Here is an 11783-nt window from a genome sequence, read left to right as displayed (position 1 = left end):
GTTTGGAATATTTATGGATGACAGACAAGATGAAGTCTGCTGTATTAGTGGCAATAAAATGTGCTGCTGATGTCCATCAGCATCTGCATTGAATTGTGCTTTTAAAATACTCAAATCGATGGCAGAGCGCATACCCCTCCGAAAGGGAAAGTTCAATCTGGGTGACCCCCCCCCCCCCTGGGAAATGGATGTTAACATACACTTTGAACTACACACATTACATATCATTTCAGCCACAGAAATTTGTTAATTATTGGAAGGGGGTTGGAAGGAACCTTATATTTTCAGTCTGAAAAAGTTTTTTTCTTCAAAAGGGAACACTGTTAAGGGGGCAGTGACGTATGCCTCAGGAGGCAACACTGTTATGGGGACAGTAACATATGCCTCGTTTGCCCCTCCCTAGAAAAAATCCTGCGAATGTCCATGCTTCTACACAAATAATATATAAGCTGCACATCTCTGTACACCCAGATTTCGACCAACTCAAATACGTTCTTTTTAAAACAGTTCTTAAAAATTTTCATTCTTTACTTGAATACTTGTACGAGTTCTACTTGCACATGACCACATGTTTCAAATGCTTTGCTCTGGCCCAGCAAGTGCTGTGCATGTCTCCAATATAAAAATCATCGAAAATTGCTGTTTACTTTGCATTCTCTTAGCAAATTTGCTACAAGATTAGAAAAATTAGATAAACAATGTGTTCGCTAAAAATATACGTTTTGCCACAAAATTTTCTGCTTTGGTCTATCTTTGATAATCTTCCACCTCTTTCTATAAACAATAGAAGAAGAAGAAGAATCAAAACTGCAATACCTGCTGAAAGAACTAGCATACTGCATAATTTATTTTTATCTTTCTAATTACTCTGCAATTTACACACTTACACATTTCACGCATGCTCATCATCCTACCAACCCAGCACTTTCTGCAGCTTGAAGATGTGTTGTTTTTTTCCACATGTTTTCCTGCGTTTCTGCAACAAACAGACGATTTTAACACAATTAACTTGCCTCAGAGTTCCTATGTTTTTTGAAGTTCATTGTCATGTGAAATGCAGGAAGCACTTCTGGAATGGCCAGTTGTCACAACTCATTTCATGCGTTAAACTTGTGCAACTTTTGGAACATGCCCGTGGAATGGCAATATCATGCGCCTACTAGATGTCCCCTTTTGTCAAGATTATATATTCCTCTAATCCCAACCCATACAGCACAACATGGTTTCAGATACGTTAGCAACACATAAGTCGTGAAACATTGTAACATTGCGGCAATGTTGCAGAACATTACATAAATGTTTCGGGTAAGTTTCAGTAATGTGGAAATGTCCGCGAACATAACACAACATTGATTATGTTACAGAAACATGTAAATGTAACATTACCGACATTACAAAAACATTTCCATTAGGTTGCATAATATTTCAGTTACATTACTGCAATAGTATTTTACATTGTGGTTATATTGCATGTATTCATGGATGGCATATTTGAGGGGGGGGGGTTATTGGGGTTAAGCCCCTTCAAATATTATTACAATATTCGCTTGTAAATCATTTCCTGAAATGAAAAACTAAATATGCTGAACAAGGCAGTAATTTATTTTATTAAAATAAATTCCTGCCTTGGTCAGCATATTTAATTTTTCGTAATCATGGAAACAAGGCTTAATGGTGTTATAATTTCCTGAAAATAGAATTCACAGGATTCTACTTAGAAAATAGATTTAAGCAAGATATCTAAATGTATTTACTTTACCTCTCATGAATTGACCACATATCTTAATTGTCACAATTAATTTAAGGGGAGAAAAAGTGCATAAAAGTACTGGATATGAATTCATTAATATCAGATAACAGGTAGAGTTAAAAAAAATAAAAAATAAAAGAAACTCTAGTGAAAATAAAATATTGACAACTAAATCACTAAATTCTAGAATAACATCAAATTTGTATAAAATAGTGTTTTACATGCTATAATAAAGCTCTCCCTGGTTTGTAACACCATGTCATGAAGAAGATGGGATTTGAGTGATGTTATCAGCATCATGCTCCAGTCGCTATCCATCCCCTTTACCAATTGATGAGAGACTGGCAGGATGCAAAACATTTTACAGAATCATGGTCATCTGAAAATTCGATCCTGTCTGCATTTCTCAGGAATAACATATATGTTCAACTTTCATGGTTTTCAACCTACACAGTGGTCAAACTATCAGTATTACACAGCAATATTCCAAATTAGATTTCAAATGTTACAATTGAGTATGTGGTTTTAAAGTATATAACTTCCATATACTAAAAATTACCATGTGTAAATTCTGGTATAATCTGGTGTAACGTATTGTTCTGATGTGTAATATTCCTGTTAATTACAAAAGAATCAAGACGTGACTTCAGCCTTTCATCTCAAATAAAATAATTAAATAGCACACTTGCATGTTTGTAGTTTATCAAAATCTTGTACGTACCTACTTGAAATTCTTGACAGTCTGCATTCTAATAATATTAATTGTGAAGCATTATGCATGATTCTGTAAACTTCAAATACCTCTGGAGATCATGCAAAGCATCCTAAAGTAACCTGAATTGGAAGACAATGTCTCTTATACTTACATAACTGGAGAATGTAGACATACATTGACCATCAAAGAGATTCAGTTAATGAACCAGTAAAAAAATATAAAAAATCTGGGAAAAACGACCAGTTCACAAGAGACAAATGCAAAATGGATAGAAGCTAAACTTCAGGAATCTTTGTGCAGTAACATTACAAAAATGAGAACACGCCAGACAATTGTTATGATGTTTGGCCGGTTTGAGCCTACACTGTAAGAAATATAAATGAGAGCCTTGTAATCAAGGGGTGTCTAGTTCGATACACAGTGGAGGTACATATCTGTGTATAGTGTGTTTAAAGCAACAATAACAACCAAACAAATGTATGTACTTTGACACAGTTATGATGCCAGTGAGTGCTCAGGCACAATTCATGTCCAAGGGCTTCCCCGATAGCACAGTGGTAGCGTCATTGCCTTGTAATCAAGGATCCCAAGTTTGATATCTGGTGGAGGCACATAGTGGTTCGGATCCCACTTTAAACTGTAGGTCAAGTCCCAATTAGACTTACTGTGCATAAAGTGAACTTAAAACACCAAATCAACCAACCAACCAACCAAGCAATTCATGTCAGCATTGAAGTCCAAAAATTACATACACATTTCATGCTTATGGTTATTATGAAAAAAAAAATTCATAAAATACATACTTTATTTTTTTTTTTTTAAAATACACTTTTTTCTGTAGTTCAGAAGAATTCCATTGCAGATTCTGCAATATACCCTCATGTTGGAGTGGAATAACATTCAGTTCCCTCCTGTAAAGGAAATACGGTCATGTGTAACATCAATTCGGAAATAACATTCTAGTCAGAACTTTCATTTAAAGAAAAATATTTTGCATCAGTAAAATAACAACAACCCAGATTTTTTTAAACTTCTAGTTCCCATATACCAAATATTCTTAACTTCAATTTTATTTCTAAAATATATTGTGTGTGATAAGATAACATCTGCAAAAGAATACCTATGCCACACTAGGGCTTCTAAACAAAGATGACTTTCATCAACAAAAAGGACCAACTTCATCACAGAAGGAATACTCCAGCTGCCTCCATGGTGGAGTGGAGTAGTTATCACAACATTCTATGATGCCAAAGGTCCCGGACCGAAGCCTGGCATAGGTATTTGTGAGTGTCCATTCATCAATTTCAGCATCCCCGTATCTTAGTGGGCACATATTGCATACTGGTTCAGCTACAATTTTAACCCTAGCTTACTGAGGAAGAGGGGGAGGGGGCTTGCAGTACAACCACCTCTTATTTTTTTAGATTTTTTCAACTATTTGAAAATAAATTACATGGTTCCCTGGAATGTTCCCAATATTTCTGTATTACTTCTGTTCATAAAAACATAAATGTAATGTAATTAGGAGGCAAAATGCACTTGGACATATCATGCGCCATCTTTGAATGCGTCTCATTCGAGATACTCATGCCAGTGACAGTGTACAATTAGTTGGTAATGATGGTAATTATTGTAATAATTATATTTAATAAACAACTGCACTTCTACAAACAAAAAATCATTAATAAAAATGTCATGGGTTTTGCGGGTTTTAGGGAATGATAAAATATATGTGACACACTCATGTAATAATTGGATATTATTTTCTATTCATGATAGTAATTTCTGTAATTATTATAATTAATAAATAACTAGCCATATATAATCAGCAAAGGAAGCAGTGATTAATAATAAAATGGTTTCAATGTGACACACTCACTACCATGCGTTGCTTCCGTCTGAATGTTCTTTCTCTATACTTAACAAGATTATCAGCTATTTCATCCGAGATTAAGATTTAGTTTAGCCTGCAAATCAGAGAGAACAATTTGCAAGTACTGTTGTTGGAAAAAGGCGAGATTTTTATATAAGGTACCTTTCATAAAAATAAATGGACCTCTGGAGTGGAATGCTCTTGCCTTGTAATAAGAAGGGGTCTGAGGTTCAATCCTCAATGGAGGCAGAGTGCTTTGGATCTAATTTCAAACTGTAGGTCCAGTCCCGATCTCTTAAATATTTTTTGCCATTTGTGGTCAGTCTTATTTGCTTCTGCTTCAGTTTTAATGCCAGTGCATTTCAACAAAAGGTCTCTTGCACCCAGGGGTTGACAACTAATTTAAATCTAATATCATATTTGACAGCAAGCCTATACATAATTGAACTATTTATTACTCTTTATGATTATGCCATAGTTTATATATTAATATTGAATATTCATTGAGAGTGCATGTTAATTTACACAAACTTTAAAGATCAGAAATGTATTTATGAATGAAATTCTTGGGATCAGGGCATCGACTTATAAGAAATAAATTTAGTGGGCTGTGATCTCAAAGGTGAGAACAAGTAGCAAAATTACATCACTTGTTGCTCCGTGTCCAGGTTTAGCCGCCATTTAACCAAATTATACATTATGTACTGGAATGTATGTGAATATTTTTATACTACATAGATATATTTAATAAGCCTACCGAAATATGAAGATGACACTCTGAAAGAGCAGCCCATTCAGAAAAGCCAGCTTTTTCGAAAACACTGTTTATATCTAGCTACGAATTTCATATTGTAAATTGTATTTTATATTTAGAAATGAGTACCTATTTTACAGTAGGGAGATATACGAAAACCATGCAACAGGAAAAGTACTGCCAACTCCTGTATTTTCATTGATTTGAGACACTTTTGTGAAAAAGCTCAACCAAAAACAAGCTAAGGAGAAAAGAAACTTGTTTTTCCCCCAAAAAGCCAGGTTTTCCGACCACTTCCAACTCTATGAGATTATAAAACAAACATGGAATGACAGTTATTCTATACATTTATATCAAAATTTTTACAGCAATTCCTTCAATCAAACATCTCAAACTCAGTGTGCCACATCTAAGGGAAGGGATAGATGTGCCAAAATGAAACTTCTTTTTCTAATGTCTGTGTTTTAAGAATACAATAGGCACAATTTTGGAAAGGTAGAAAATAAATTAATTATGAGCTCTGCATGTTTGTACAATTTCTCAAAGAACCAAAACCATTGTTGGAAAAAATTCTGCATCTCACATAAAAAATGATAACACAAACAATTTATTGCCTCCCAGATGGCATAGTGGTAACATCGTTGTCTTGTAATTAAGGGGTCCCAGGTGCAATTTCCGGTGCAGGCACCTAGCAGTTCGGTTCCCACTTTAAACTGTAGGTCTAGACCCGATTAGCTTATCTGTGCATAAAGTGAACTTAAACAAAAAAAAACACTTCAAAGTGCAACGAACACTTTCTTATGCTGTGCGAAAGTCACACAAAAAGGAATAATCATAGGTGAATATATGTCTGCTATGTAATTTAACCAACATTTTCAAGGCTGATTTGGAAAATAAATTTGCATTTCATTGTCTCTGGATTCTGAGTTTGAAGTGGAAAATGTTAGCTGGGGGATGTTTGATAGAGCCTTGGAGTTAGTTGGGGGGATGCTCATGTAGTTTAACATGGTGACAATGAGGCAACTAGGGTGGAGTGGTGCTTGCGAAAATGTTTTTTTTTAAATGGATTTTTATGTTTGTCATATGGAGGGAAAAAGTTCCACCAAGTTTTCTTGTTATATATGCCTTTAGCAAGCTGTCTGGTGGGAGGAACAATGGCTGATGGGAGCAATGGCAGATATCTATATCTTGCTGATGCCAATGTTCTCACTGTAAATCAACGAGAATGTGTTGGTAGATTACACTTTAAAACTAGCACAACCACAAGCCCAGCAAATATCTAATTCGTGGTTAGGTTTCTGTAACTGCAGTGTAAATATGTTAATCTGAATCAGTGTATTGCTTTTCATGACTTTTGTGAGTAAAAAAATTCAAATTATCCCAGTTTTCATTACATCATTATAACTTACTTGTTTTGTTTGTTGTTTCTGAGTTTGACTCGCACACGCCACTTCTGCCATATTAGACACCTCTTGCTCTAGCATTTGGCCAGTGTTGGTGAACAGTCCCTAAAAGAAGAAATTTTATGAATTAGTAGTAATTTATTTCTATTTAAATTGGATTCCTGATGTGGATGAGTAGTCAAATAAATTACTTATGAATTAACATGTGAAATGCTCGGTAGTGCACAGAAGACAAATTGCAGAAACAATAACGCAACCTTAGACATTGGGTATATTCTACCCCAGCCCGAACACAACCATTACATGCAACAGTCAACAGTCAGTAATGAACAGACAGGATTATTTTGACTGATAGTGGAATTAATGTAGACTATAAAAAGGGTAGTGGTGGAACCTAACCCACATGCAAAATTGGAGTTAATGTTTCATTTCCCCCATAACATTGCAATTGAACATTCATCCCCCCCCCCCCGCCAACCGTGGGACCATTATTACCATTACAGCAAATTCCTTTTCCCCCACAATTTTATAATGGAAAATTATTCATCCTTGTATCATTTTAAAATAGTAGGATTCAATTGTCTGGAATGGCTCAGCAGCATTTATCAATTGTAGCACCCTTTTGATGGACTTTCAATTCATCCAGCACTAAAATTGTTGCTTGAGAATAAGAACTATATTTTTTTAATTATTTTTTTATAAGAGGCATGTTCCTGGCTATGATGTTTACATAACTACATATTAAACATTCAGTACCACGAAGGCCCACCTAACTAGCAGACTCACATTTTCATGTGGTTGACAACCCCCAACCCCTCTCATACAAAAATTCCTGGGTGCACCTATACTTGCACATATGTTTAAAACAAATAAAACTGATTGAATTTTTTGATATTCTCCTCTCCTCGATAGCTGACCTTCCTTGGAACAATTTGGCTTGATTTTAACCACATGCCTATGTATGCAGGGCATCTCAAGCCTCACCAGAAAATAAGTCATACCTCCATCCTCAAAAGACTGGAGATCGAGAAAAAAAATGAGTAGAGAACATACTTTTTTAAAACAGTTATGGCTTGGCTCTCAAAATGTATATCACAAAATTTAAAAACCGGTACTGCCAGATACAATGAAAGGAAAACATGCATTCTCTGCTTACAAGTGATAAGCCTGACTGAGTAACATAACGACTGGTGCAAGTAAAAAATAAATAAAATTAGAAATTAAGTTTTGACACAGAAAAAAATACCTGATAAGCAGCATGGAAACTAATAATACAACACAATCTCTTATGAATTAGTGTGTGTCTCGTAACAAACATTCCTCATATTACAATGAATAATGAGACCAGATTAAATAATAGTAATAATAATAATAAAAGCATTAGCTTCACCACCTGGCACAGTTGGTCACTGTAATAGGAACGACTGAAGATGACAGGACCCATCTTCAGTCATACCCTGTAATAATATACATGTAACCAGTCACAGCACTGTGACACTACTGCAAGTCATGGCATGCTGTATCTTTCAGAGGGCTATGGTAGCCAGTACCATGTCTGTTTTGTCTATAATTGTATACTTAAATGTGAAAAGAATTTTGATTAAGTGTGTCATGTACATTTTGTGTTAGCAATGGCTAATTTTATTATTGCCACCAAAGGAGCTTAAGTAACAAGAATCGAGATTCAAAAATAATTTACAATTTTACTTCGTGCATGTTGTAGATCCCATCCATATTTAAAACAAAGTCTGATTGCATAAGTTTGCAAGAATGTGACAATTATTTTTTTTTGCAAGCAATGTAATCAAAAATAGAGTTGGGAAAAACAGCTTGGAGACATGTGCGAACATGTAACAAAAAATATTTTTGGGCCTTTTATACAGTATGTATAAACCTGACCTGCCTAACCTACTGACGTGTGCATCCAATAGCAGAAATAACCTAAACTTGACTTATCTATACTATTCACATATTTATTTCGGTAACACTTTACTATACCGGAGACGGATTTCGTCAAATTTCCAGGAGAAAGTACTGACGCAAATCATTTTCTGTAGCGTTGTTGATGTTCGGGAATGTAGTTTTCATCCATTTTAATGCGAATGTATGTAGTTTTCTACGAAAATCTATTTCCAACGTGCTATTGCTGCTGCTGCCATTTGCTTTCTGCACGAGAGCACAATATGTGCTATTGCTGCTGCTACAAGATGACGTGTCGAGGATGCATCGTGAAGTTGTTGCCGGGTGTGGAAGATGCCATGGAATTTGAAATTCCGATGTTGTCCGTATATGCTAAATTGAACGTAAGGAGTGCTAATGGAACCTAACCTAACAGGCATACCTCGTCCCCGTGATGGTTCGTGGGGGTATCGTATGTAAGAATTTCACCTAAAGAAATGTTCCGCAATACAGAATGTATGCAAAATAAATCATTGATAGGTGTCTCCGGTATATTAAAGTAGTACCTTTATTTCTGCTATAGATAAGATGCACACATGAGTAGGTTAGGCAGCTCAGGTTTATGCATACAAAAGGGCAAAAAAGGTTTTTGTTACATGTCAGCACATATCTCGAAGCAGGCATAGCTGTTGCTATCTACTCATCTAGCTAGTGTGTAAAATTAAAAAAACTGCATGACAATGGTGCTGCCCTCAATTTACACATTGTAACAATATTGCAGAATGAATTAGTTGAAACGTGAATATTTTTAGATAGAGGCTGAGAACGTAACAATTTATATGGTGCAAGGTATTCTACACCCCTTCACTATACACAGGAAAGATAGAAAAATTTCTTTTTCAAGGAATAGGGGGTACTACTTTACTATACCGGAGACACCTATCAATGATTTATTTCGCAATTTTTTACCTTGCTAACGTACTATTCTGCATTGCGGAACATTTCTTTAGGTGAAATAATGAATTTCTAACGAAAATAATGTCTATTTCTTGTTCCTTATTTCCAACAAACCATCCACGGGTAGCCCCAAAAACCATTGACGTTAGCCCAAAAATTCACGATAGCCCCACAAACCATCACGGGGACGAGGTATGCCTACTAGGTTAGGTTAGGCCTGTTACGTTAGGTTCCATTAGCACTCCTTTTGTTTAATTTAGAATATACGGACAATACGAGAGCGTATTGTGCTCTCATGCAAAAAGCAAATGGCAGCAGCATCAATAGTGCGTCGGAAATAGATTTTCGTAGAAAACCACATGTATTCGCATTTAATGGATCAAAACTATATTCCCGAACATCAACAACACTACAGAAAATAATTTGCGTAAGTACTTTCTCCTGTAAATTTGAAGAAATCTGTCTCCGGTATAGTAAAGTGTTACCGAATAGGGTAAGTTTTGTGCAAAATTTAGGTGGGGGGGGGGGGTTATACTGTAAATGCAAAAGGTGTATATTTAGGCCACAGCTTCTTCACCAGGTGATGAGAATAGCATATGGAATTGCTATCACAACAGCCCTAATCCTGGCCTGCCTAACCTAACAAATTCATTTAGGAATGTAATACCCCTTCATACCTACATCACGGGCATTGTAAAGTATTTACAGAAGAATTTTAATGCTAACAGGTTAGGCAGCTCAAATTTAGGGCTAACATTTAGGTCTGTAATAATTATTCATACCAACATCAAGTGACATTAGCAGCAGCAGCAGTCCACAATGGAGCACTTTGCAGTATTCTTCCACGTTATTTAATTTGTGTGCGCTGGAAATGTTCACTGCAATAGTGGTACCCTTGTCCCTCTGTACCCCAAAAGAAAGTGAAATATCTTGCATTGTTTATAAAGATTTTGTTGTTTATGAACGTTTTCAGTTGATTTTAGCTCTCGGAAATGGGTTATTGTGATGTAAAATAAGTTTGTTTCATTAGCATGTTACTTTACTGTGAAGCAGAACAGCCCGAAGGCTTCACGCAAGTGAATATAGCAACCAAAACGACTTTCCACAAAAGCAGCTATAATTTTATGTAGTTAGGTTAGGATTGGTACTGATAGTCATTTTCGGCGCATTCTTTCTCTATTTTACTGTACATAGAAACAATTTTTACCAACAAAAAATGGTGAAAATACTTAGAAATTGAAGATTTTAACTTCCGTGTGCCATTCTATGGTATCAAATATATCCGTTATTTATGCTTTCCTAACGCTGGAACAACTTTTACATTACATAAAACATTGAAATCTGTCGATTAAAAAAAATTCGACGTAATTCTCAAGGGGTACAGTGGGTAAACGGTCCCGCGATAGTCAGCCACGCTCGGCAGAATGATAACAAACACTACATGCTTGATTACATTGCACGTAGAAATAGGAAATAAATTACACAGTACGTGAGAAATTCTGTTGTGTGTGTATATATATACAGTATATATATTTTCATATATGTATGTTCACACACACCACTTTAATTTCACAATAAAAGTAACATACTTTTCGCACTAATCTGAAACTGACTTTGTTTCCAATCATGGAGGAAGCAGAATTCATTATAGTAGGCTATATTTAATTTATTCAAAGTTGGGAATTCTGTACTTTCATCGTAAAAAAGACTACTGTTAAAAAAGTAAATATTAATACACTTACCTCTGCCTTTACAAAGAAGATTGTCCAATGAAACAAAGCTCAAACCACGCTACTAATGTGTGTTTGGCTTCATCGGTGCGCAGCGTTCAACTTCTTTGGCGCAGTGGATGATGGGAACCAACGAGGCAGCTATCGCACGTAACTACCCCGAAAGATCCCTGTGTAAAAAGTAACAAGCACCAAAAATGAAAGCACCATGCAACGTTAAAGCAACCACGACAAGGAAACTTCAAAGTATGGTACGTAAATGAGACTTCGTAACCTTTCCGAAACATGATTCTGACTTCGTGTGCTGTATGGGAATGCATGACTTTTTCTTGTTTTTTTTAAAAAAAAAAAATCACAGTTTTGATGTTAGTGTCTCGGTTAAATCATTAAGCTAGTCATGTAATAAAAGCACACATTTCGGAAAACTTATTCCAACCACAATGTTTTCCTTCTTTCACTGCTCCCTCTTATTATTTAAATCTTGAGTAAATTTTGGTGAATTGTATTTACATGTTTCTACTATGAGACAGGATCAGTATATGTTATTTGTGTCAATTAAGAGATAGGGGCATGTGCCCAATTTCCAAATTTCCTGAGATTTTTAACATTATTTTCCAAAATGTTGGGACGTAAGTAATATGTCATCAGATACTGGTCTTTTGTCTTGATTACCTTGCAAATTTTAAACTATTATCATCCTGA

Source organism: Lepisma saccharinum, chromosome 17 (genome assembly GCF_977018435.1).
Source record: "Lepisma saccharinum chromosome 17, izLepSacc3.1, whole genome shotgun sequence".
Lineage (NCBI taxonomy): Eukaryota > Metazoa > Arthropoda > Insecta > Zygentoma > Lepismatidae > Lepisma > Lepisma saccharinum.
This window is presented reverse-complemented; position numbering follows the sequence as displayed.